A 21,479-nucleotide genomic window follows, 5' to 3' on the forward strand; every position below is an offset into this window, starting at 1 on the left:
TCACAACCTATAAATAGTCATTGTAGGGTTTTAATAGTTGGCTAAATACTCTCTAGTTTTTGAAGGTTAAAACATCAATTCAAGTATTATCAATTCCTCTTTCTTCCAAAGTAAGCAATTATGAATTCTTTAATTTCTAATTTTTTGTTCTTTGTCATGAGTAGCTAAATTCCCTTACTAGGGTTGTGAACCCAATGATGGGTGTTTTGTGATTGAGTTTGTGATTGATATACACATAATGGATTATTAGGGTTTAGTTATTCTTCATTCTTCAATCATAATTAATGGTTGCAAACATTGATTAAAGCTATAAACCTTGATTTATTTGGGAAAATAATTAGGGTTGGTAAGAATAACTAACAAGGACTCAAAGCTTTAAACTTTGTTTAATAAATTCACTTAGGAATAAGAAGAATTTACTTGGCATGATTAATCGTTCTTCATAATTACATTCTTATATTTGGGGAAATCATAGAAATACATTATCTTTATTTATTGGGAAATAGTAGAGATTCATATAGAGATTAAGTGCATTCATATAATGATCCATTAGAAGTATATCAAGATCAATACCCATGATCATACACCCTATCTAACGGGGACACAACCTTAGTTTCTTTTACCATAAATTTCCACCAAAGCAAATAGATAGCAATTAGTTACAGAAAAACCAACTATTACCAAAATTATCGGATTAAGACATTAGACCTAAGCTTAGCATCCTACGACTTTAGTAAACTTTTCACACCATATTCCCTGTGGGATTCGACCCCAACCTTGTTGGGTTACTATATTTGACAATGTCCGCGTTATACCATTAATAGGTATAATTTGAGCGTATCAAATTTTGGCGCCGTTGCCGGGGGATACAGTTTTGAAATTACTAAATAGTGTTTGCTTTGATTAAAGTCTTTTGCTTATTTCATCACCCCTTGTTTGCTACTCTGTGTAAACCAGGTGAACATGAATTAAAATCAGCAAAATCAACGTGCTGGTAACCAGGGGAATCAGTTGAACAATCAGGCAAATGAATCAGATGATGAGAATATTTTCGCTGAACTTGTTCCAGAGGAGGACTATGTGTCTGCTATTGTTCAGCCTAGAGTTGGAGCTGCTACTGTGAAAATTGACTCCTCTCTATACCCGTTGTTGAAACTTGAGGGATACTTTCGAAACTCTACCGAGAATGACCCTCAACGTCATTTGCTGAATTTTTTGGATGTGTGTTCAAATCACATCCAGAACAACGTACCACAAGATGCTATTCGGTTGAGGTTATTCAAATATTCCTTAGCTGGAGAGGCAAGAACATGGTTTGAGAAGCTGCTCTGAAATTCGATTACTTCATGGGATAGAGATGGTAGCTGCTTTTCTTACAAAGTGGTACCCCCCTAGCAAGAAGGCTGAAATTCGTGACAAGATATATGAATTTAAGCAACGACCGGGGGAACAACTATATGAAGCCTGGGAGAGATTCAAGGAGTATTTGCAGAAGAGCCCGAATCATAGTTTTTCGGAACATATATTAATGGAGAAGTTCTACCGAGGGTTAGATCTAGTGACACAGTCAGTAGCTAATAATGCAGCTGATGGTTGTTTCATGAACAAGACCTTTCGACGAGTGACCACCATACTTAATAAGCTTACGACTCATAATCAGGCTTGGCACTCAAACAATGCTGATGTGGTACCATATGGTAGTGCTATGATCCAGAATATTGTAAAGGAGAATCAAGACACCCAACAAACATTAGCGAAACTTGCAACAAATATCTCCTTGCTAACGAAGAAGTTTGATGAATCCCAGATCAAGAAAGTAAATGTTTGTGAGGATGATACAATTTTTCCAAAAGGGATGTACCATACTCAAGATGGTCCGTTCCATGATGGGCCACCTATGCAGGTTGAAGATGCTAATTATGTTAATAACTCTCAAGGGGGTTACCAAACACAGAATTACCAAGGTGGCTATTAGAATCAGAATCAATGGAGACCTCAGCAAGGTCAAGATTCTTACAACAACTCTGGGAACTATAACAATAATTATGGTGGTGCGAACCAAGGGAGCTACAACAACAGGAATAATTTCGGGAACAAGAGTTCCAATCCTTATATACCACCGAAAGGGCAGTCAACAGAGCAAGGTAGTTCGAAGGTTGAAGCAATGCTTGAGAAGATTCTGGCCAATCAATCTAAGTCTGAAAGGACTTTATCTAGGCTGACAGAAACAGTGGGTTCCCATACAACGACTATTCAGAAGCTTGAGTCGCAGATGAGGGATATTTCTAGAGAGCAGCACCCTCCTAAAAAGGGAGGACTTCCGAGTGACACTATTCTAAATCCCAAGAATGGGGGAGGCGGTGTAGACCGTGTGTTTGCAATTACTACTAGGAGTGGTAAAACACTCAAGGAGGCTGATGAGAAGGTGATTAATCTTAAGCCGATAGATGAAGAGGATGAGGTGCAGTCTGAAGCACCCATTATTGTTGATGAGAATCCTACTGACAAGAAGGTTGCTGATATTCTAGAGATGGTGAAGGAAGCTGATTACACAAGCAAGCAGACTGTAAAAGGGGTTCTCCGCCCTTTGACGCAACTTTTCAAATCTAAACCTTCTTTTCCTCAGAGGTTGGTAAAGAAGAGGGAAGATGCTAAGTTCGAGAAGTTTTATGATCAGTTGAAGCAGTTATCTCTAAACTTTCCCTTCTTGGAAGCTGTTAAGGAGATGCCCGATTTTGCTAAATTTTTGAAGGATCTGCTGACCAAGAAGAAGACGGTTCAACATGAAACCGTGAGTTTGACTCACACTGTGAGTTCCATCATTTCAACTACAACTGTTCAGAAAAAGGGAGATCCTAGGATCTTCACCATTCCTTGTTCTGTTGGGCACCATGATTTTGCTCGTGCCTAGTGTGATAATGGGGCGAGTATTAATTTGATGCCTCTTGCTATATACAAACAATCAGGTCTGGGGATGCTAAGGCCGACTACTATGACGTTACAAATGGCTGATACTTCTATTAAGAGACCTATTGGGGTGGTTGATGATGTACTTGTGCGGGTTGGTGATGTTATGTTGCCCTCTGATTTTGTGATTCTTGATTGTGCTGTTGATCAGGACATTCCTATTATTCTGGGGAGACCTTTCCTTGATACAGGGAGGGCTCTGATGGATTCGAAAAAAATGAAATCAAGTTCCGAGTCAACGATGAAGAAGTGACTTTTCAAGCTAGCAAAGGGATGAAGTTACCAAGTGCTTACGAGAGCATTTCGGTAATTGATTCGTTTCATGTTGTTGATGAAGCAGTGGAGTTCAAGATGGAAGAAGAATGTTTGGGTGAAGCTCTAGCTGGTATTCTTGTTAACTTTGATGTTGAGGACATGAAAGGTTATGTGGAGACAGTTAATTCACTTGTTAGGTTGGGCTCATATCATACCACCCAAAGAAGCTAAATCTTGATCTGGAAAATAGAACAACTCCTCCAGCAAAGCCTTCGATCATTGAGCCACCTAAGTTGGAGCTTAAGCAGCTCCCATCACATTTGAAATATGAGTTCCTCGGTCCGGACAATACATTACTGGTGATTGTTTCAACCCTATTGACTGAGGTGCAGATTTGTCAGCTGTTGGAGGTGTTAAGGGAGTTTATTCATGCTATTGGTTGGACCATAGCAGACATCCGAGGTATTCCATTTGGGATCTGTGAGCATAAAATCTAGTTGAAGGAGGATAGCAAACCAAGTGTAGAGCATCAGAGGGGACTGAATGAAAATATACAAGAGGTCGTCAAGAAAGAGATCATCAAATTGTTAGATGCAGGAGTAGTTTACCCAATTGCTGATAGTAAATGAGTGAGCCCAGTCCAATGTGATCCTAAGAAGGGTGGTATCACTGCTGTGCCGAATGCAAAGACTGAGTTGGTCCCAACCAGAACCATCACCGGATGGAGAGTTTGCATGGACTATCGCAAGCTCAACACATCCACTTGCAAGGATCATTTCCCTATGCCTTTCATTGATTAGATGCTTGATAGGCTAGCGGGGCGTTCGTACTATTGCTTCCTTGATGGTTATTCGGGCTACAATTAGATCAACATTGCTTTGAAAGATCAGGAGAAGACCATTTTTACTTGTCCTTATGAGACGTTTGCATTTAGCCGGATGCTATATGGTTTGTGTAATGTACCAACCACTTTTCAGAGGTGCATGATGTCAATATTATCTGACATGGTAGAGGATTTCTTGGAAGTGTTCATGGATGATTTTTCTATTGTGGGTGATTCGTTTGAGGATTGTCTTGGTCATCTGGGTCAAGTGCTAAAAAGATGTGAGGAGACAAATCTCATGCTAAATTGGGAGAAGTGCCATTTTATGGTAAAGGAAGGAATCGTCCTCGATCACAAAATCTCTGAAAAGGGAATCGAGGTTGATCAAGCGAAAATTGATGTGATTGCAAAACTTCCACCACCTATCTCGGTTAAAGGTGTCCGAAGTTTCTTGGGACGTGTTGGGTTTTATAGGTGATTCATCAAAGATTTCTCCAAGATTGCCAACCCAATGTGAAAGCTTCTTGAAAAAGAGGCAAGGTTTGCATTTGATGATAAGTACCGCCAGGCGTTTGAGGAGTTAAAAGAGCGTCTCACTACTGCTCCTATTATTGTTGCTCCTGACTAGTCCTTGCCATTTGAACTGATGTGTGATGCTAGTGGTTTTGCAATAGGTGTTGTGCTTGGGCAGAGGCACAATAAAATTATGCACCCGATCTATTATGCAAGCAGAACTGAATGCTGCCCAGATGAATTACACAGTGACGGAGCAAGAGCTGCTTGCCATTGTGTTTGCTTTTGAGAAATTTCGGGCCTACTTGTTAGGGTCCAAAGTAGTGGTTTACACTGATCATGCAGCCTTGAGATACCTCATAGCAAAGAAGGAAGCAAAGCCGCGACTGATCATGTTATATCCCGCATTTTGTGCATTCGGATAATTCAAGATGATTGCGGGAAGTTAAGGGCAAGGCAATATTTTGATCTTGTTTAGCACACAAGTTGTTATGGGAATTATTGATGTGGAAATATCAAGAAAGGTTAAGGGCAAACTTGGAATTTAGAAAAATAATTTTCATGAATTGTAAGACAAAATACAAAAAAAAAAATGGGCTTGTATGAATTGGGCCCAAGTGGCCGACCAAGATGGGGCATGGGCCAAGCCCACATGGATAAAATATATATGTGTATAAATATGACATATTAGTTATATTTTCCCATACATAGAAGATTCAAGAAGGTTGGAGAGAAAGGATAAGGTCATGTGTTTAATTCTTATACTTGAGGGACTTAAAGATAAATATAGATAAGTGGTGGAAAGAAAAGGATAAATAAGGCATGCTTGTCTTCATCTTTAGAAAGATAAAAACAAAAAAACAAAAAAAGACTTGGAGAGCAAAGCAAGACCACTCCATTCGGCCATGCTTGGAAAAAATAAGAACCTTGGAAAATTTTGATCAAAAAATATTCTCTTCTAGCAAAACAACTAAGTTGAAGGCCCTAATTAACATGGAGTGGTGGTTGGAGCAAGAAAACCTTTCCTTGTTGCAAGTTCATAATCATACCCAAGTGGAAAGTTAAGGGAAAAAGGTAAGATTCAATCTTCTTTTATGCACTATGGATGGTTGTGCATGTTGTGGTATGGAGAAATGAATGAAACTCATGAGAATATGGAATTTGTATCATGGCTGAGAATGTGTAGTTGTGGCCGTGTGTGTGTGTGATGTGTTGTGTAGGAAGGATGAATTAAATATATGTAGTATGTTGGTTGTTGTTGAAATGTATAGAAATGGATGAAAATGCATGAAAATTCATGGAAATGTGCATGTAGTGTTGTGGCCGTGGGGTATTGTGTAGTGTAGAAGAAAATGAATCAATTTTATTTAATATTTTTGATTGTTGTCGTTGCGGATTCTATAATGTAAAATGAGGAATTAATGGCATGAAAGAAAGTTGTAATCGTTGGTGGGTTATGGTGAAAGTTAATGTGACATTAGTATAAATTCTTATATTTGTATGAATATGATGTTGTTAATGTGTGGTTATTGATATGGTCATGAATCTAGTATAAGAGAAAATGTGTTGCTAATGTTTCCATTAAAGTTGGTAAGGTTCGGGTGGCATTGTATGTTGATTGGGTCATTTTGAATATTGTAGTATTGCTAGATTAATTGTTGGTATTATTGTTGACTTGGCCGAGTTAAATTCTCGGATTTGTTGTGGTATTGTTGGCCGAGTTAGAATCTCGGGGATGGTGTATTTACAGGGGAGATGCTGCCGAAATTTTGGCAGGTCATAAGTGAATTTAAATGAGATACTAAGAAAGGTGTGTGTGGTAATGAATATAATGATTGCGTCGATCTTCTTGAATGTAGACTAATAAGTTGGACGAATAAGCGTAGCTAGTAAGGCGCGGCACAGGTATGTTAAGGCTCGTCCCTTTCTTTCAAAGGCATGATCCCTAGGTTATGATTTCATAAGTATTTCCATAACTTCCTTGTTTTCAAAAGTTAGAAGTTTATGATTCTATGTCATGATTCTCTTCCTAATAACCCATAAACGTTTTCCAAAATGTCTATACTTTTCTAAAACAAAGGTTCATGATTTTGTAAACTTTTACGACTACAACGATGAATATGCTTTTGTAATAATAACGATTATGTCAAAGAAAAGAATATGTCTAGGATGATTATGACAAGAATGTTTTCATGTCTAAAAGTCTTAAGTTAAGGATTCAATATGAATATAAGAACAATGAGCTAGTTCTTGATTTCAATTCTATTCCTTTGTTATGACTCTATTTTCTAAAGACTCCAAAGTGTATGAATTGATGTTTTATGAGGCTTATGATCTTATTCTAGGTATTCTCTTAATGCTATTCTTGATTGATAGTCTCGCCTTATGATACTAGTCCCTTCAAGGTGAGGCATGACGATCTTGATTATTCCATAATGTAATTGGAGGTTACCGACCTTACGTCACTCCGATGAAGTTATAGCTTTTGATTGGGCTCTTATGCATGCTTGAGCTATGAATGATTACACCGCGCCTATATGGCCGGGCATGTCACCGCTAAATGCGGGCTGCTATGTTTACACCGTGCCTATATGGCCGGGCATGTCACCGCTAATGCGGGCTACTATGTTTCCACCGTGCCTATATGGCCGGGCATGTCACCGCTAAATGCGGGTTGCTATGTATACACCGAGCCGAGAGTGTCGGGCATGATCACCACTAGTGGGCGGCATAAGATGATTACCCCGGACGCCGGAGGCCCGGACGCGGGCTAATGATGTTGTGTGATTCAGACAGTTTATGTATACAGGAAAAGTAAAGATGAGCATGCATGATCCCGCCTTAAGAGGCAAGTAGTTATAGTCAGACCTTTTCTTATATCTTCCATATTTCCTTATTATATTTTGTTCATGTTCTGTCCATATTATTATGTTACTATTCATGCCTTACATACTGAGTACATTGCTCGTACTGACCCCTCTTCTTCGGGGGCTGCGTTTCATGCCGCGCAGGTATACCCAGAGGAGTTGAAGCTATTATAGAAGATGTTCCAGCGATGTTGGCGAGCTCCATTTAGCCCTGGAGTGTAGCCGAGTCAGCGTACTATGCTATGATGTCTTGTTCGAAGTTAGAGACTTTGCAGACAGAGTTGTGGTTATTGGTTGTCAGTTCAGTAAGCGGATCCACCGACCAATGTGTCATACGTGTTATGATATAAGCTTCATATAATTACAGATTTTGTTTAAAATGAGTACAAAAAACAAAATTCTAAAGGCTTTACTACGTTTTCATTTCTTATTAATGTAAGAGTCTAAGGAAATTAAGTACGTAATAAGAGTCAGCGGGTTCGCTCGGCTCCGAGTGTGGGGTCGAGTGCCCATCACACCCTAGTAAAGTCGGGGTGTGACAGAACAGATGGGTGCTATTGCTGCAAGAGTTTGATTTTGAGGTGAAGGACCGCAAGGGCACTGAAAACCAGGTTGCTGACCATCTCTCTCGGCTTGAAGAGGTTGGGAGATTCTGAGGAGCTTGATATAGATGATGTTTTTCCGGATGAGAGGGTGTTGTCTGTGTCAAATGAGGCGGCACCGTGGTTTGCTAACATTGCTAATTATTCGGTAACAAGCATAGTTCCAGAAGATATCAAAGCCTACCAAAACAAGTAATTCTTGCGGGATTCTCGGCAGTACTATTGGGACGAGCCTTATTTGTTCCGAACATGCGCAGACAACATCATTCAGCGTTGTGTTCCAGAAAGTGAAGTGATGGCGATTCTAAAGGCGTGCCATGACTCTCCTGTTGGGGGTCATCATAGCGGAAACCGAACTGCGGCTAAGGTACTTGAGTGCGGCTATTACTGGCTGACTATTTTTCATGATGCTAATCTATTGGTGCGGTCCTGTGATAAATGTCAGAGGCAAGGGAATATCGATAGAAGGCAAGAGATACCTATGAATTTTTTTATGGAGGTAGAAGTGTTCGATGTCTGAGGGATTGACTTTATGGGACCCTTTGTGAGTTCGGGTGGCATGAAATACATCTTGGTTGCTGTGGACTATGTGTCAAAATGGGTAGAAGCAGTGGCTTTACCTAATAACGAGGCCAAGAGTGTTATGGGGTTCCTCAAGAAGAACATATTTACTCGTTTTGGTACTCTGAGGGCTATAATCGGCGATGGTGGATCCCACTTTTGTAATAGAGCTTTCGCGGGACTAATGGAGAAATATGGTGTAAAACATAGGGTGGCAACGCCTTATCACCCTCAGACAAGTGGACAGGTTGAAGTGTCCAATAGGGAGATCAAGAGTATTCTAGCAAAAACAGTGAATGGAAATAGAACTGATTGGGCACGCAAACTCGATGATGCTTTGTGGGCATACCGTATTGCTTTCAATACTCCGATTGGAACTTCACCCTTCAAGCTTGTATTCAGAAAAGCTTGTCACTTGCCAGTTGAACTTGATCATAAGGCTATGTGGGCGCTGAAGAAACTGAATATGGATTGGGAGGAAGCAACCAAGCTCAGGTTGTTTCAACAAGGGTGACCCTGTATTGCTGTTTAACTCTCGATTGAAGTTGCTGCCTAGTAAGCTTAAATCTAGGTGGTCTGGTCCGTTTGAGGTGGTAGGTGTTTCACCCCACGAAGCAATTGAGTTAAAGTCCAGAGATGGAACTCGGACATTTAAGGTGAATGGGTAGAGATTGAAGCACTATCACAGAATGGTTTCGGAGGATAGGATTGTTGATCGCTACAGGTTGAAGCACCTCGGAACGAACAATGATCTGGTGTACTAAGATAAGGAGTGAATGGTCACCACCGTCGCACCACGACGTTAAATCAAGCGCTTCTTGGGAGGCAACCCAAGTGTAATGTCTATTTTTCTTTTGGTTGTTTTTTATTACATATAGGGTAATGGTAGTTTTGGTGCAGGAACATATTGCAGAAAATCTTGCTGAATAGCAGGTAAGTTAAGTAGTAAGAGACTGTTTCACAACATTGTAAAATACACCTGCAGTTTACGGACCGTATTTTAGTTTACGGTCTGTATTTCAAGGCGTATTTAACAATGTCAAAAAACAGTAAGCTCTGTAATTAACATAACAATTTACGACCATGGAGGACGGACCGTATTTCACAATACGGTCCGTAATTCTGATCGTAATCTTTCATGAGACAATACAGTGTACTGCCCATATCAACATCTCTAAATACGGGTCGTAAATCACTTTACGGACCGTATTTAGAATAAAAAAAATAACACGATTTAAATATAACAGAGGGCAGCGATTTAAATCAAAGGCCAGAGAACCCCCACGATTTCCCACTCCATTAACTTCCCCCTCCATTAATTTCCCTCCAGTAACGTTCCCTCCTTAACTCCCCTCATTCCCACGATTTCCCACCATAACCCATCATCTTCCATTTTTCTAAACTCCATAAATACACAACTCACACTAAAAAACAATCCCACTCTCACAAAAATTCGTAATCTCTTTGCCCTAGGTTTAAATTTGGTTGTGATTGAAGTTGTGCTCTCAAAGGCTGTGCTTATTGTGATATGTTGGTTCATCATAAAAAGGTATGATTGACACTCCCCATTCTTCTTGTACATCTGTGAGTTTGAACTTGGTGGCAAGTGTTGATTAGGCTAGGTTTTGTGAAATTAAGTGCTTGTTTACTTTGGTTAATGATCTTGTGAGAGGATAGATATGTTAAATTCTTTTAATTCTCTTGGGAAGTTGTTAATAAAACCCAAATGGGTTGGAGGGAAATACATACTTTAAAATTCAAAATTTGAAGTTTTGATTTGCCCACCAATAGCTTGACTCTTGAGGGAATTATGAAAAATTGGTAGAAAATTAGGTGAAGTCTGAGTAACCTAATCCCCAAAACAATGTGAAACCGAGATGTGTAACAAAATCCTGAAATCAGAGCATGTTCTCTGTCTATGATGTGAAACACGATCATACTTTACGGACCGTATTTCAGTTTACGGTCCGTCTTTAAGCATGTCACTAAGGGACAGAAAGGTCTCCAAACCATGAACAGTTTATGAACTCAGTTTACGGACCATATTTTAATTTACGATCCGTATTTTGAGTTTACGGTCACAGACAGAACACAGTTTTTGTGCAGAGTCAGTTTGTCTTATTTTTGATCGGATGTCCCATGGTAGATAATATGATGTGTCTTTTGCAGGAATGGGTCAAAAAAGGAGTGCAAAGAAAGCAGGGGCCAAAAGCACTGGCACAAGAAAGAAAGCACGCTCGGATTCGAGGTTGATAGATGAACCCTCCAACTCGGAAGGGGAACAATCAGGATCCGAGTGCGCAGAGGTTATACCGCCACCAAAGGTCAGGGGGGCCCCCACGCAAGGCACATCGACAAGACCATCACAGCCCCCACCTATGACCCCGTCCAAGTCTACGTCGAAACCCTCCCAGTCTGAAGAGGGGGATTCTGACACGTAAGTATCAAGCAGGGGGCAGCCCACCAAATGGATCAGGAGAGTGACTCATAAGGGCCAAGTGATGGTAATGATCCGGATGACAGTACGCCTCCAAAGGGTCGTAAACTGGCTGTCAGGACCAAACGGCTAGAGGAAGAAAAACTTCTGTTCTCGGTCAAAGGGTCTAAGGAATTGTATGACCAATGAATGGCCAAGCCAGAAACTGAGGGACAGCCGCAGCAGAAAATATTTGAAGAATGGCGACTGATTTTCGATGGTATCTCGACTCATCCACAGCTGGATGATACCATCAAAATATACAAGCTGGATGTGTTCACTTATGAGCCGGGAGATTATGCTCCGCACATTGTGCGGGAATTATATGCATCATATGGGGCTGTGTTGATGTCGATGAAGAAGCCGAGTCGTGCTTGGCATGAGATACCCATTCTGGAGAATGTGACAGTCTGAAACTCACTTGTTGATATTTCCTCCAAAGCCATCAACAGAGTCCTGTTCGATAATGATTTTGTGGCGCCCACTGATCTGAGCCTGTTCCTAGATAAATGAGACAAGAAAGACAAAAAATCTGTGCGGGAATGGACTGCGGCGATTATCACATCTGAGCCACATAAGCAAAAATGGACTGATGATGGGAGAATCAAGATTGCCATAATTTGTTTGTCCACGGAGCAAAGTTTTGGTACACGTTGCTTCGGTACAGGATCACTCCAACCCAGGCAGATAATACCCTCTCCACCAGTCAAGCAGTCACTATTTCCTCGTTGATGTCAAGGTACCCGATGAATATTGGGGAGCTAATAGCTGAGGAGCTGCATGTGCGGGCACACAAGCCCAACCAGAACATGGTAGTTCCGTGTCTTATCACGGAATTGTGTAGACGGGCAAGGATATTTCAACTTCCAGAATGGATGACACCATCACAGCTGCTCGTATGGGGGATTGGAGGAAGAATAAGGTAAAGAGAAAGAAGGACCAAGAGGCAGATCATTCCGGTGATGACGATGACACTCAGCTAGAGTTGAGTCCGAGCCATGCTTATGGGACTAACCCAGTAGAGTCTGGGATTAGTGCTGCTACTACTGAGATTGATGGTCCCACTACAGGTGTCCCAGATACTGTAGATACACAGGCATTTGTAGCCACGCTGGGTGTTTCTGAGGTAAGACCTCCACCACCACCTCCGGCCATACAGTGCCCTCCTTCGGGATCTACCACTGCCGCTGCGACAGCCGAGCCTGCTGATCCAGAGCTGGAGTTGCTGCACTTCAGCCATGCTAATTATATCCAGATTGTAGTCAAAGCAGTGAGGACTGAAAGGCAAGTAGGAAAAATCTTACAACAATTTAAGCCGAAAGTGGTGAAAATAGTGCAGCAATTGGTTACAGAGGCGACCACAGAAATCCGTGCGGAGTTTGAGAAAAAACACGAAGTGTATCAGGCAAGACTGGATAGTTTTGTGGCGAAATTGTTGACTCGAGAGCAAACCACACCCGGTGGGGAGTCTGTCTCATTGAGGAGTGAGTTGGATAAGCTGAAGAAGGAGCTTTAGGCACTCAAAGTGCAAGGTATAGTAGCCGCACTAGTGCTAGCACCACGTGCCATTTTGCCTAATACGTTTAAGGTGCTAGATCTGCTGGATTCTGAGGAAGAGGCGGAGGATGCCGAAACCTTTGTTCGCGATACAGGAAAGAGGGTCCGTGAGCCATCTGAGGACCTAGAGGATTTGGACAAAAGATTAAAGAAGGCAGAGAAGAAGGAAATGCAGCAAGCAATTTTTCAGTCATTAGTTGAGCCGCAACGCCAACCAGGAGAGTCCACGAGTCAACCGCCAGATGCAGCGGGACAGTCATGAATTTTGCACAGCACCAAGGGCACTAAGGTACCACTTCTTTTCCCTCGTTCTTATAAGTGAAGCACTGAGACAGCGCTTCAGTCTTTAGTTGGGGGTGGGACTATTTGATACTAGTGTAGTTTAAATATGTGTTTAGGAACCCCCTCGGCTTTTCTTTGCCAGAGTTCTTTTCCTGAGGGGGATTTTATTTTGTTGAAACTAGCATGTTTAGGATGTTGCTTAGGTTGAGTAGAGTAATTTTGACTTATTTGGTGTTACTTTGTAACTGATGGCATGTGTTATGGTTTGTTGGAAAGTTTAGACCCCTCGAAAATTTAAAAAATGCATACTTAGAACAGTTATTGATTGACATGATTGATTCTTTATATGACATTATGATTATTGGGGTATTGTGTGTGATAAATGACTACTTAGGAGGTCACAAGTGTAAAAATAATTGTCCTTATGCCAATGTGTGTGTGAGTTGTTAGTTTAAATATGTTTAAGCATGTATAATCTAGAACTTTCCTGGTTGGTCTTGTTTGAAATTTGAAAGTTAGTTTGGTTGTGAAATGATCTTAGGCTTTCTTTGTGTAAATAGTCACTTTGCCAAAATAAGCCTTACCAAAAGCTGAAAATATCACTAGTTTCCCTTTTTGAGCCTTTTGACCTTTTACTTGGCTAGCCGAATGAAACCTCACCCGTTGTGCAATTTATCCATCTTCGTACCCGTTCCCTCCTTGATGCTACTAGATAGATGAGGCAAAGCGCCTAAGTTGGGGGTAAATTAAATGTGAAATAGATGTTAAAAACATAAGTTGGGGGTGGTGGAGTTTGCTAGTAGAGAGTCGATGTGGTAGTTGCATATAAAAAAAGAAAAAAATTAGAAAATTGTCACACAAAAAGAGTTACAAGTTAGATAGGAATAAAACCACATCGAGATCGAAAACTTGAAAGAAAATAAAGGGGTGGAAAGAAAAGAGGCGAATCAAGGTGAAGAGATGTTGTAGTGTTCAAGGAGGGTGAGTCACTAATATCCAAAAAGTATCCTACCGGTCCCTAAGCCTACATTACAAGCCAAAACAAGTCCTAGTGTGATCACAACCGAACGAGCCTAGGATGAGAACATAGAAAATAAGGGCAAGCCTATGGTATTTGCATGTGTAGATATGAATTTCTTTGTGAGTGTGAGTGTTTTTCTCTTCTCTTTCATCTTCGTCCCATTCTTGTTGTATATATGTGTGTTGGGACATTCTTTGGTCTACGTGAGGGCATAAGGGTGAGAATTGAGCAAAATAAAGTGACCACCTAAAGTAGCGTTTGTGTGCATCATAATATGTTTGATAATGTAATGCCATGCATTGAAGCTTCATTGTTAGTCATAGCGTTCTTGAGTTGTGTATATTGCTTTAAAATAGAAAGTTGTGGTGGTCCTTTGAAGAAAAACATGCATGCCGGTAATTCAGAGTCAAAACCAATGTAGACATTGTTATTCTGTGATATCTAGGTGTTAGATTGAGTCGTTGTTTTGTATGGATTGCTTGAGGACAAGCAAATACTTTAAGTTGGGGGTGTTGATGTGGTGTGATTTTACGCCACAAATCGATGCTTTTCTGCTATAAGTTTTACTTGTTTTTAAGCAAGTCTATGTGATTTTACGTGGTTTTTAGTGTTTTTCAGGAAACGGAGCAGACTTGGAATGAAAACAGTTGGATGTACAGAAGTGGTCGTAAACTCAGTTTACGGTCCGTATTCTAAAATACGGGTCGTATTCCATGGTCGTATTAAAGAATAACAGAACCAGAAAGGCAGGCTGAGGACATGGTGATTTACGAACTCAGTTTACGGACCGTATTTCAACATGTATTTAACCATTCGAGCATTTGGCCGAAAGTCGGAGTTTTGGAAGTTGAAAGACGACTGGGCAGTTTACGGGCCATAAACCACTTTATGGTCCATATTTCAACAGATTGAAGTTGCTCACAACTGGAAGGACGACTTGGTCGTAAACTGGTTTACGGTCTGTATTTCACTTTACGGACCGTATTTCGTATCGACGGGACCAAAGTGCAAATCTGTAACTTTCACGTTTTCAAAACCTATAAATAGTCATTGTAGGGTTTTAATAGTTGGCAGCTGAGATATTTTTCTCTCTTGACTTAAAACATTAAATACTCTCTAATTTTTGAAGGTTCAAACATCAATTCAAGTATTATCAATTCCTCTTTTCTTCCAAAGTAAACAATTATGAATTCTACAATTTCTTATTTCTTGTTCTTTGTCATGAGTAGCTAAATTCCCTTACTAGGGTTGTGAACCCAATGATGGGTGTTTTGTGATTGGGTTTGTGCTTGATATACACATAATGGATTATTAGGGTTTAGTTATTCTTCATTCTTCATTCATAATTAATGGTTGCAAACATTTATTAAAGCCATAAACCTTGATTTATTTGGGAAAAATAATTAGGGTTGGTAAGAATAACTAACAAGGACTCAAAGCTTTAAACTTTGTTTAATAAATTCACTTAGGAATAAGAAGAATTTACTTGGCATGATTAATCGTTCTTCATAATTACATTCTTATATTTGGGGAAATCATAGAAATACATTATCTTTATTTATTGGGAAATAGTAGAGATTCATATAGAGATTAAGTGCATTCATATAATGATCCATTAGAAGTATATCAAGATCAATACCCATGATCATACACCCTATCTAACGGGGACACAACCTTAGTTTCTTTTACCATAAATTTCCACCAAAGCAAATAGATAGCAATTAGTTACAGAAAAACCAACTATTACCAAAATCATCGGATTAGGACATTAGACCTAAGCTTAGCATCCTACGACTTTAGTAACCTTTTCACACCATATTCCCTGTGGGATTCGACACCAACCTTGTTGGGTTACTATATTTGACAACGTCCGCGTTATACCATTAATAGGTGTAATTTCAGCGTATCACTGGTGCGACTACATCTCGCGCTGCCTCATTAGGAACCACTGGAGACACGGGGTCAACCACTGGGACGCCTCCCCAGTTGGGACTGCCCCTCTGCCAGCTCCTCTGCCTTCACATCTACCTCTAGCTACTGCCACGGGTGTTCTCACCATCTGCGAGAGAATGAACGGTAGTCAGATACCAATTTGAATCAACAGATACCAATTGGAATCAAGTAGCACGAAATAAAGAAACAAAAGGGAGTTTACCTGGTGTCCGGTAGCCTCTCAAAGATAAGTACAGATATCTCTGTACCGATCCACAAGACTCTACTTGACATGTCCTTGTTCGACGAGATCAACAAACCTAAAACTCTGATACCAACTCTGTCATGACCCAACCCGCCATGACTGGCTCCCAACTAAATCCTAGTGGGCGAACTAACACACAAGACATCTATCCATTAAAATCCCGTTTTATATTAACCAAGCTAATCAGTTGTTACTCATTTAAACATCAAATGAACAAAATAATTCATGCCATAAAATACTGAAATAAGTGCAGAAGTTCGTACACGATTCTAATCTAAAACATGTCTAAGGAATGAAATCTGACGAATAAATATCCATAATGTCCAGAATAAGAAAAGACATCATAACAAGAAGATCTTCGGACGGCCTGGCATGGGAAGAAGTTTACCCTAAATCTATCAGCAAACGTCCTCCACGCTAGATGTGAGGGCGGGTAGCAGTCTCCGTATCACAATCTGCACTCAAAAGAATGCAACAAGGTAATATCAATACAAACACTATGTACCAGTAGATATCATAAGCCGACTAAGATTAGTATCATGCATATTTCATAAAATCAATAGAATAAGCAAGCCAGTCAACAGACATGGATATCAATAAACCACAGCAAGTCAATCAAGGATAATTACAATCAAATCACTAAGATGTCAAGAATCACAATCACGTAAGCCACAGCAGAAATAAGTTTACCACAATGACCACACTCACTGTACACACATGCTAATTGATGTCATTGCGCAGTAGTTAGATGTTATATCCCGTATTTTATACGTTCGGATATTCCAAGGTAGTCGTAACGAAGTTAGGGGAATGACCATTTTCCAAATGTATTTCAATGAACAAGTGGGTTATAAATATTATTCACAACATTAGTATTATGGAAAAATTAAGAAAGGTTGAGGGCGAAAAAGGAAATTCGCAAAATAGAACCATGGTGATATTATGGAAGGCTAGGGGTAAAATGGGAATTTCACAAAAGTCTTGAAAGTTCATAAAATTTCCATGTTGGTTGTGTGTGCCCACATTGCTTTGGGGGCTAAAGTGTACCAAGGAAAACATTTAGTCTTCTTTGACCAAATAAAACAATTCAAAAGAAAAAAAAAGGGAAAGAAAAATCAAGAAAATGGAAGAGTTTTCTAGAGAAGGGGCATGTGCCCCTCACATGACTTGGAAGATATATGTATGTATATATATATATATATATATAAGTAAGGGGCCTTTATTTTAACCCTAGAATTTTCAAGAAAAAGGAAACAAAGAAAGAAGGAGAGCCACAACCATGGCCATTTCGGCCAAGCTCTCAAATTTTTGCCCCTTGAAATTTTGCTCCTAAAATTATTTTCTTATGGTATTCCTACTAATTCAAGGGCCCTCTACAACGTGGTGTAATTGTTTCGGAAGATAGGCCATTCATTTCATTGTTTTCCGCACTTTGGTTGAGTAAAGAAGTTGGGAGGAAAAGGTAAAAATTAATCCTCTTTTATATGTTATAAATGGTTTGTGTATGTTGTGGTATGTGGAAATGGAAGAGAAGCATGAAAACATGCATGTTGGAAGCTTGGCCGTGTGTGTACATGTTGTGTAGGAAAAAAATGGAATAATTTTTATATGGTAATTTGATTGTTGTTGATAAGTATCCTATGATGAAAATGAGAACTTGATGATTCAAGTTGGAGTTGAGATTAGTGTGTGTAGCCGTGTGTGTGTGTGGTGTGTAGAAATGATGAATTAAGTGTATTTAGCATGATTATGTGTTGTTGTGATGTGCAAAAAAATGGATGAAAATTATGGAATGTGTGTATTGAAGGGCTGGCCGAAAATGGACTGTTTTGCATGTCAAAGAATGGACTAATTTTATTTAGTATGTTTGGGTTGTTGTGTTGTGGATTATGTGATGTAAATGAGAGCTTAATGATCTAAGATGGTGTCGTAATTGTTGCGGGCTGTTTTTGGAAGCCAATTTGAATCAAATGTAGTTTCTTGTAATCATGATAATAATGTTGTTAAAGTGTGGTTTGTTGGTGTAGTTTGTGAAGTTTGAAGAAAGAAATGTGTTGTGATGGTTCCTATGGAAGTTGGAAGATTTCGGGTTCCATGGTGCATTGTTGGGTTGTTTGAAAAATTGTGTCAATTGTTTAAAGCATTCGTGAATATTGTTTGAATGGTCTTGGATTAGTAATCGAATGCATAAACGTTGATATTAGTAGGAATATTGTGAACGTTGTCGGATTACGTAAAAAAAGCGTTTAATGTTAGAATGTATTCTTGAATTGATTATTGATGCCATAACTTGGTTGTTGGTTGGGTTGTTGTTAAATTGGGCCGAGCCATATTCTCGGGGTTGGTACATTTACAGAGGAGATGCTGCCGAAATTCCGGCAGAATATAAGTGAATGTGTTTGAAAGATTAGGGCAAGTATGTGACAACGAATCTAATGAATGGATGAATCCTCTTGAATGTAGACAAACAAGTAGGATGCACAAGCGTAACTAGTTGGTCGCGGCACAGGTATGTAAGGTTTACCTTTTCTTTCTTTGGCATGTCCTAGAGCCAAGTAAGGTATAATGTGATATGCTGCCTTGGGGTAACTCTGTTCTGTGATTCTGAGTCTGATTATGATTCTAATTCACTTCTTGACCTGAGTTTGTGACCCTAGTTCATCCCTTGATATAAGTATTTGATATAAGTATTTTGATATAAGTATTTTGGTACAAGTATTCTGATATATGTATTATGATATAAGTATTCTGATATAAGTATTTTGATATAAGTGTCTTGATATAAGCATTTTGATATCAGTCTTCTGATATAAGTGTTTCGATATGAGTATTTTGATATAAGTATTCTGATGTAAGTATGCTGATATAAGTATTCCGATATGAGTATCCTGATATGAGAATTCTGAAATCAGTATCTTGATAAGAGCATTCTGATATGTTTTTTCGGGTTCGAGAACTTCTGTAAGATTTAATGTCCCTAACTTCCGTATACGATCTCGGATTGCTCTGAAATGTTCGAAGAGGTTTCTGTATCAAGACGTCGATAATTTTCTTATACGTGGGTATGGTTCCAAAATCTCTATTTGATCTGATTCGTAAGGACATCCGAAGGTGCCTGGTATAACTATGACTCTGATTCTCCGAAAAAGGCTTCTGAAACGCTTATAAAGCGTTCTGTACTTCAAATGCTCGTAACTTTCTCATACTACGCCGGATTGACCTGAAATCTGTTCCGAGCCTCCAGGTATCGGTAAGTACACTGGTCTGTTGAGTCTTGATTTCTATGCATGTGGTTTCTCACGGCTCTGCTCGTGCATGACTTAATGTATCTTTCACTGCGTCCCGGGCCAGGTTCTGTTATGTCCTCATGTGTCCGCTACGATATGATTCACTGCGTCCCGGGCCAAGTTCTGTTATCGTGCGCAATCCCCTGCATTGTTCACCACATCCCTCATAGGCGGGTCGGGCTCTGTTATATGGTATGATGATATGGGGTGGTGGCCAGGATGGCATATGATCTGTCTGTTCACCGCGTCCCGTACTAGATGGCCGGGTTCTGTTACCGCGCCCTCACTGGAGGGTCGGCTTCTGATATATGCATATATGATACATGACTTTGACATATGATGATTCTGTTTACCGCGTCCCTTATCACAGGGCCGGGTTCTGTTATACGCATATGTGACATACGATTCTGAGTATTCTGTAAGTTCTGTATTCCGTCCGATATATGGCATCATCTGAGTAATCTGTACGTTCTGTATTCCGTCCGATATATGACATCATCTGAGCATTTAGTACGTTCTGCACTCCGTCTGACGTATGACATTATCTGTGCGTTCTGTACGTGCCACACTCCTTCTGATGTCTGATATCGGTATGTGCGATCGGTGTCTGGAAAGTAAGTATGTCGGCATTTTGTATGCTCTGTATGATTTTGTTACGCTCTGTATGATTTGTACGGTCTGTATGATCTGTATTGGTCGGTACGGTCTGTGTCGGTCTGTATGGTCGGTATTGGTCTGCATGATCTGTGTCTGAGAAGTAAGTAATTCGGCAATCTGGATAATATGCTCACCCTTGGTACCGTTTGTTTCGATTATGGTTCTGCTTTTGTATTCTATGTCTTACATACTCAGTACATATTCCGTACTGACCCCCGGTTCTTTGGGGGCTGCGTTTCATGCCGCGCAGGTACTTCCAGACGAGATGAGGACACTATAAAAGATATTTCAGCAGTGGTGGCGAACTCCATTTGCTCCTGGAGGACTGCCAAGTCAGGGTATGGTATATGTGTTATGGTTTCTGTATGGTGTTAGAGACTTTGCAGACAGCGTCGTGGGTATAGTATGTCAGTCTGTAAGCGGCTCCGTCAGCCGATATGTCGGTCTGTGTTATGTATTGAATTTTGTATGACTATAGATTTGTTCGTTTGGAAGCTTCGAGAAAGAACATTTCTAAAAGAAAGAAAAAAAAATTTACTATGTATTTTATCTGATTTGATTTAAAAGTTTGACGTAACTTTATGTGCAGCAAGAGTCTGAGGGTTCGCTCGGCCCTAAGTAAGGGTCGGGTGCCCATCACACCCTAGTAAGGTCGGGGTGTGACATTATAACCTGTAGGAGACCCATGGTGTCTATGTACCACTCATTCCGGAATACTCCTCGAACCCGAGCACAAACCTCCGCTCCGAAACGGACCTCAAACGCTGGACTTATCAATGTACCACTCATTTTCAGAACTGACCTCGGACCACGAGCCCATAATCTAGGTCACATATGTGCCTTTCTATACCTCTTTACAGAACAGTGTTTCTTACTTTCTCAATATCAATACTAAAATCATCATTCCATGTCACAATACCGTCGAGAAAATCATATTAGCTTCTCATCACAATACATCCACTGCAGAATTAACACACAAGAATAGTGGCACGAATCCTACACAATCACTCAATCACAATCACAATCACATAGGAGTTTAGCCACACAATATCATGCATGAAAATTAGACATGCTTTCTCCTAAAGAATTCACAAACATATAATTAACTAACCAAAGTCTAACTCAAGTAGACCGTAACCTACCTCAGTGTAGAGCTGGAACAACGCAAGTCACTCCGATACAACTTTCTCTTTCCTTAAAGCCTCAGAACGCTCAAAGTATAGAAGTAAAAGGTTCAATGAGTCACAATTACTCCAATCATAAGTACCAATTCAAGAATACCCTTCTCTATTTCCCCATTCCAAGGGGTGGATGATTTTCTAGGTGTTAAGCAACCTATAAAGGGCCTTAGTAATCATTAATCATCAATTCATAATCATATTCTATCAACATTCCCACTACAAGCAGTTTATAT

General features: G+C 40.0%; 1 non-coding gene across 1 annotated transcript; it reads right to left on the bottom strand.

Annotated features, from left to right (window-relative positions):
* Positions 1 to 1,405: 1,405 nt before the first annotated feature.
* Positions 1,406 to 1,512, bottom strand: LOC132604751 (small nucleolar RNA R71). Its single transcript, XR_009568853.1, has one exon. It is a non-coding gene; the product is annotated as a small nucleolar RNA R71 (small nucleolar RNA).
* Positions 1,513 to 21,479: the final 19,967 nt, after the last annotated feature.

The sequence above is a fragment of the Lycium barbarum genome, chromosome 7 (genome assembly GCF_019175385.1).
Source record: "Lycium barbarum isolate Lr01 chromosome 7, ASM1917538v2, whole genome shotgun sequence".
NCBI classification, from domain to species: Eukaryota; Viridiplantae; Streptophyta; class Magnoliopsida; order Solanales; family Solanaceae; genus Lycium; species Lycium barbarum.